The sequence below is a fragment of the Rutilus rutilus genome, assembly GCF_951802725.1.
Source record: "Rutilus rutilus genome assembly, chromosome: 1".
In the NCBI taxonomy this organism is placed as follows: Eukaryota; Metazoa; Chordata; class Actinopteri; order Cypriniformes; family Leuciscidae; genus Rutilus; species Rutilus rutilus.
Window position 1 is genome coordinate 22,046,092 of NC_140209.1, and position 6,000 is coordinate 22,052,091.

Genomic DNA, 6,000 nt, shown 5'->3' on the forward strand with positions numbered 1-6,000 from the left:
GTCAGAAAACTTTCAGTGGCATTCTGTTCACTGATCACTATATGGCATATATTGAATATACAACCCTTTCCACCTTTGGATATTTTCATAAATCAAATACTCAAACATTAGCAGTGAACATTGAACATTTCACTCTGTATCGAAAGAGTTCCTCAAAATGAATATTTTTAATTTCATAATCTACTAATCTCCTTGGAGGTCCTCTGTTATATCTTTATCTTTTATATATAACATGAACGATACGCTGAATGCTAACGGATGCTAAATGTGTTAACTCACATTTTCTTTACTGGGAACCGTAGTACGGTCTTCTTTGGTACATCGACACAACACACAAGGAGTTGTCCTAGATCGCCCTCTAGTGCACATGAACATTAAGTGCATATATCATCCTCTGTCTGAGGAGATCTTCTGACCTCTGAAGTCTGTGGCTGTAGATCCGCTGCTGAGGAAGGTTGCTGTTGCTGGTGTTACCGTTTTGGGTTGACCTGGGATGTTTAATTCCCAGCCATCGTCCATTTTATTTTTGTGTGTGTGTGTCTATATATATAGGCTATATATACACACACACACACATATATATATATATATAAATGTGTGTGTATATAATGATTTTCAATTGCATTTCGCTTCTTCAAGATATAGTTAAAACATTAATGTAATTAGCCAATATTTTCCTTTGTAATGAGTCCAGGATTCTTATGGTTTTGGGGATTTATTTGGTCAACTGAAATGGAAAATCCAAACATATTTCAGGTGGTCACAATTCCGCTATATTATACTTTACTATATTTTTAATCACACATTCAGGCCGACGCATACTGAACTGTGCATTGCAGAAATTATTCTTATAATTGCATATGAGTTTCGGTGGTTTCCTGCTTCCTTTGTTAGCAGGTGAGTGATCGCCATTATCTGTGGGATTCGAGATCCCGGAGAGCAGTGATTTGTCCTTGGATCATGGCGACCTCAAGCCCCACAACAGAAACAAAAGGTAACTTTCTACCTTAACAATAAAAAGACTAACATTGATCGAGATAATTATGTAACAACACAGATGCGTGTGTATTTTCTCCAGAGATTTCGTACTCTTTTTACTTTCGATTTTCTCACGTAAAGTGTTGTTTACCTCCACATCTGAAAATAGCCTAACTTTGTGCTTTCTTTCATCATTTACTCAATCGTTAGGCTATAGTTTAAGTTATTCAATTTTAAGTTAATAATAATATTAATAATTCGTTACATTTATATAGCGCTCAAATTTTAAATTTAATTTTCTCGGCACTCAAAGTGGGGGGAATCTTCTCAACACACCACCAATGTGCAGCATCCACTTTTTATTTTTATTTTTTATTGTTTATTGCAGAACTTACACAAGGTCAGGGAAGTGAAGTGAACAAACAATGAAACGAAAAAAAAATATATATATATATATATATATATATCCTGGATTTGCATACTTCACATTATGTAATTATACATAGCATACACACACACACACACACACACACACACACACACACACACACACAAACAACAAGGTTAAGTCATATCTTTGAATAAATCATCATAATGCATAAAAAATTTGCACTTTTTTTATTTATAAGTCTATAGGGATGAAATAAAAGAATAAGGTCAGCAAAAAGAGAAAAAGAGGGAAGCTTAAAGGAGACTTAAAGGGGGGGTGAAACTCAGTTTCAGTCAATCTCATGTTAATCTTGAGTACCTATAGAGTAGTATTGCATCCTTCATATCTCCAAAAAGTCTTTAGTTTTATTATATTTATAAAAGAAAGATAGGCAGTACCGAGTCTTTCCGGAAAAAAAAACGAGCGGCTGGAGGCGGGCCGAGCCCAGCAAACATGCCAGTGTGGGCCCACTGTGGGTAAGTGTGGGTTTTCTGTGGGACAGTGTGGGCAAGGGCAAACCCTTTCGGGCCCCATGTGGGCTTTCTGTGGGCAAGCCCACTGTGGGACTGCCCACAGAAAACCCACACGGGCCCCCAGTGGGTTAGCCCATGTGGGGCCCATAGCAGTTTTGCCCATTTGGGCCCCCATTAGGATTTACTGTGGGCAAGCCCACTGTGGGACTGCCCACAGAAAACCCACACGGGCCCCCAGTGAGTTAGCCCATGTGGGGCCCATAGCAGTTTTGCCCATTTGGGCCCCCATTAGGATTTACTGTGGGCAACCCACCGTGGGACTGCCCACAGAAAACCCACACGGGCCCCCAGTGGGTTAGCCCATGTGGGGCCCATAGCAGTTTTGCCCATTTGGGCCCCCATTAGGATTTACTGTGGGCAACCCACCGTGGGACTGCCCACAGAAAACCCACACGGGCCCCCAGTGGGTTAGCCCATGCGGGGCCCATAGCAGTTTTACCCATTTGGGCCCCCATTAGGATTTACTGTGGGCAACCCACTGTGGGACTGCCCACAGAAAACCCACACGGGCCCCCAGTGGGTTAGCCCATGCGGGGCCCATAGCAGTTTTACCCATTTGGGCCCCCATTAGGATTTACTGTGGGCAACCCACTGTGGGACTGCCCACAGAAAACCCACACAGGCCCCCAGTGGGTTAGCCCATGCAGGGCCCATAGCTGTTTTTCACTGTGGGGCCACCATGAGGGTTTACTGTGGGCAACCCACCATAACAGTACAGTTAAATCATTGTTTTAAGATTAGAAGCTCAGGGTAAATCAAACTATTTTAACGATCCTGTAAAATGTCATAAATGTTATTTCATTCAACAGTCAATCCCATACTTAACTAAAACTGCACACAGTCAACAAGATAGCAAGACAAGTACTATCGTTACCTGTTTGCTTGTTGCAGCTGTTCCCAGACAGACGGATAAAGTCAGACAGACTACCCAGTTAACACAGAACATTCCCCTAAGGTTAGTATTGGTAGGGGCACATTCTTTTTTGGTTTTATTTTTATGTAACCATAAAATAATGTTCCCAGAACGTTGCTGGGTGGTTACTTTTAAATAACCTAAAAATAACTTATAGAGAATGTTTCCTAATGGTTATTTTTAAGTTATTATTTTGCAACCATAAAATAACGTTCCCAGAACGTTGCAGGGTGGTTATTTTTTGAATAACCTTTATAGAGAACGTTCCCTAATGGATATTTTTAAGTTATAATGTTGCATAATTGATCTCACTGAGGTTATAATTAAACAGGTTTTATTAAAATAGGAACAAATGGAACAAACCAAAGTTTTCAAGATATTTTATCTGATTATCAAATAATTCCCTCCATCAATTCTATGTTTATGTAAATGCTGCGTGACTTTTACGTGTTTTAATGGGCGCTCGCGCTGAACATTCGAGCCGCATTTGAACTGGAGCGGAGGCCGTTACCATGGAAACGGGACGACAGCTCAACTGACACAAGCAGTAACTCCGTCTCTCACTGTTGTTTTCACTACTTTCAGGTAAGCTTAGTCCCCAAACTTACACAAATAGTACATACAAATGCTTTTGACACATTCTTTCATGTAAATGACACGCTTCCGTTGAATATTTACTTTATAGAAATGATTTAGTGTCTTCAGGAAAAGTCCGCTAGCATCTCTCATCCGTTAAGTTAACAGTAGCAGCTAACTGTTACTAGCTAGAGGCAGGTTAACTTGTGCTGTAATTTAGGCTTTTAATCACATTGTATGTGTACAGTATATGAGAGATTTTGATAGTATTGTAAAGGTTTTGCTGGCAATTTCCAAATGTGTGAATGAAAGTAAACTAGTGCTAATTTATTTAACTTAAAAATATTCACTGGACGGTTAATTCATTGATTTCACGTGACGTCACATGGAACGCCCACCTGGAGGGCAAATTAAAGGAGTGTTATAATGCCAGTTGTGCCTAGTATTAACATACAATACAGTAGCCTAGTTTGAACCAGTTTAAGATTCCTATTAATTAATTTTATACTCGTATGGCCAACTCTCTCATTATTAATAAATGGTAACACTTTATAATAAGGTTTCATTTTGTTAGCTTTAGTTAACATGAACCAACAATTAGTGAACAATTACTTCTACAGCATTTATTAATCTTAAAGTTAAGATCAACATTAAATACTGTATTTGAAATGTTGTTTGTCCTCTCTCTTTTCAGTATTTATTGCAATCTAATCCTGATTGCAGAATTGAGCTCCAACCCCAGTTAAGCAGACCTGAACCAGTTGATCGAGGTCTTCAGGATCAGCAGACACTACAGACAGGCTGGAGCTAAACTCCTCCATGACCAGGACTGGACACCACTGCTGTAAGTGATCGATCTAGTCATGTTCCGAACATTTTGCAGAGGACCACTGTCCTGCAGACTTTAGCACCAGCCCTGGTCCAGCACGCCTGGACAAGCTAATCAAGCTCTTTTGGTTAAAAGAGCAAGTGAGATTGATCAGGTCTGAACATAAACTGCAAGACAGTGCACTTCGAGGACCAGAGATTGACTATTAATTAGTCAATAATCACTGATGAAAAAATAATAATTTTTATTTGTATAGATTTATGTAATATTTGACTAATATTCAGTTGTCTTCTCTCTTTTTTCCTTAATTGTGATGTGTCTCAAACAGCTAAATAATAAACCCAAAAGAGCCACTCAGGCACAGGTCACTCTTTTTCTGTGTAAGTACTCGTTTGACCGTCAGACACATTCCCTCTATTTTTGGGTAATAAAAATAACATATTCAGGCTGCAAGTTAAATCTATCAATGATTTATTGATAAAGACATTAAAAGGTTTGTTCTTCATGTTGTTCCAAACATGTATTATTTACTTTTTTCTGTGGAATGCAAAAGAAGATATTTTGAATTATGTTTAATCTGTTTTGTACAATGAAAATCCCATTGGATCCCATTGACTTTTTGAGTCATTTTTCAAAATATCATCTTCCACAGAAGAAATCATGCAGGTTTGGAACGACATGAGTGTGAGTACAAAGTGACAAAATTATTCTTTACGTTGTGTTGATAATTTTAGTAAACTGTTCTCATGCTCTTATTTCATCATGCCCTCAGTTGGTTCACTCTCTGTATGTTTCTCTTTCAACAACACCGCCTAAATTTGTTTTTAATAATAATAAACACCTGTAACTATTTTTCCGGAACTCAAATTATTCTCAGGTTTCTCCAGTCATATATAAATTAGGCTACACTTGGAACAACCCTTGTTTTTGTTTTTTTGTAAAAAAATGTGTTAACATTTCAATTGTTGTTGTTTTTTTCTCACGTTAGAGAAAAAACTGACACAAAAAACAGCCAGGCCGCAGCATCCGAAGGGGTTGATCCTGATCCTGTTAAATCATAATGCAAGAGACTGGGATGGTGGAAGGAGCAGAAGAACCAGAGGACTTGAGGACTCTGAAGACAAAAGACTCAAAATCTATTTAAAATAAATGCTGCTCTTTTGACAGTTCTGTTCAAACGTTCCTAATTTTTTTTCCACGATTTACATGCTGACGACTGGATGCTGGCTACTGTAATAAATTATTAACATAATTTTTTAACATCCCAGGAATAATTACTTTGTAAAATAGATTAAAACAGAAAACAGTTATTTTAAGTTGCAACAATATTTCAGAATATTGCTCTTTTTAATGTATTTATTAAATAAATGCAGCTTTGATGAGATGAAGGGATTTCTTTCAAAAGTATTTAAAAAAAATTACTGACCCCAAACTTTTGAACGGTAATGTATTGTGTATATATATATATATTTTTTTTTTTTTACATGACTGTGAATAAATAAAATTATTATTTGAAACATATAACTTATAATGTACTATTTCAACAAGTGCAATTATTTTGCATGTATTGTGGCAAATGCTAAGTACAACCAAACTAATCTTGTTGTTTGTTAAGGCCACAGGTATATTACAATACATCTTTGCATTGTCCACAGTATGCCCACACTTTTCCCAGTGTACCCACAGTATGCCCACACTTTTTACAGTGTTCCCACAGTATGCCCACACTTAACCCAATGTA

The 6,000-nt window shown here is 37.8% G+C and overlaps 1 long non-coding RNA gene across 1 annotated transcript; it reads left to right on the plus strand.

Annotated features, from left to right (window-relative positions):
• Positions 1-2,886: 2,886 nt before the first annotated feature.
• On the plus strand, positions 2,887-5,696 carry LOC311292876. Its single transcript, XR_014627833.1, has 4 exons — positions 2,887-3,439; positions 4,125-4,274; positions 4,588-4,639; positions 5,248-5,696. It is a non-coding gene; the product is annotated as an uncharacterized lncRNA (long non-coding RNA).
• The last annotated feature ends 304 nt before the right edge of the window (positions 5,697-6,000 follow it).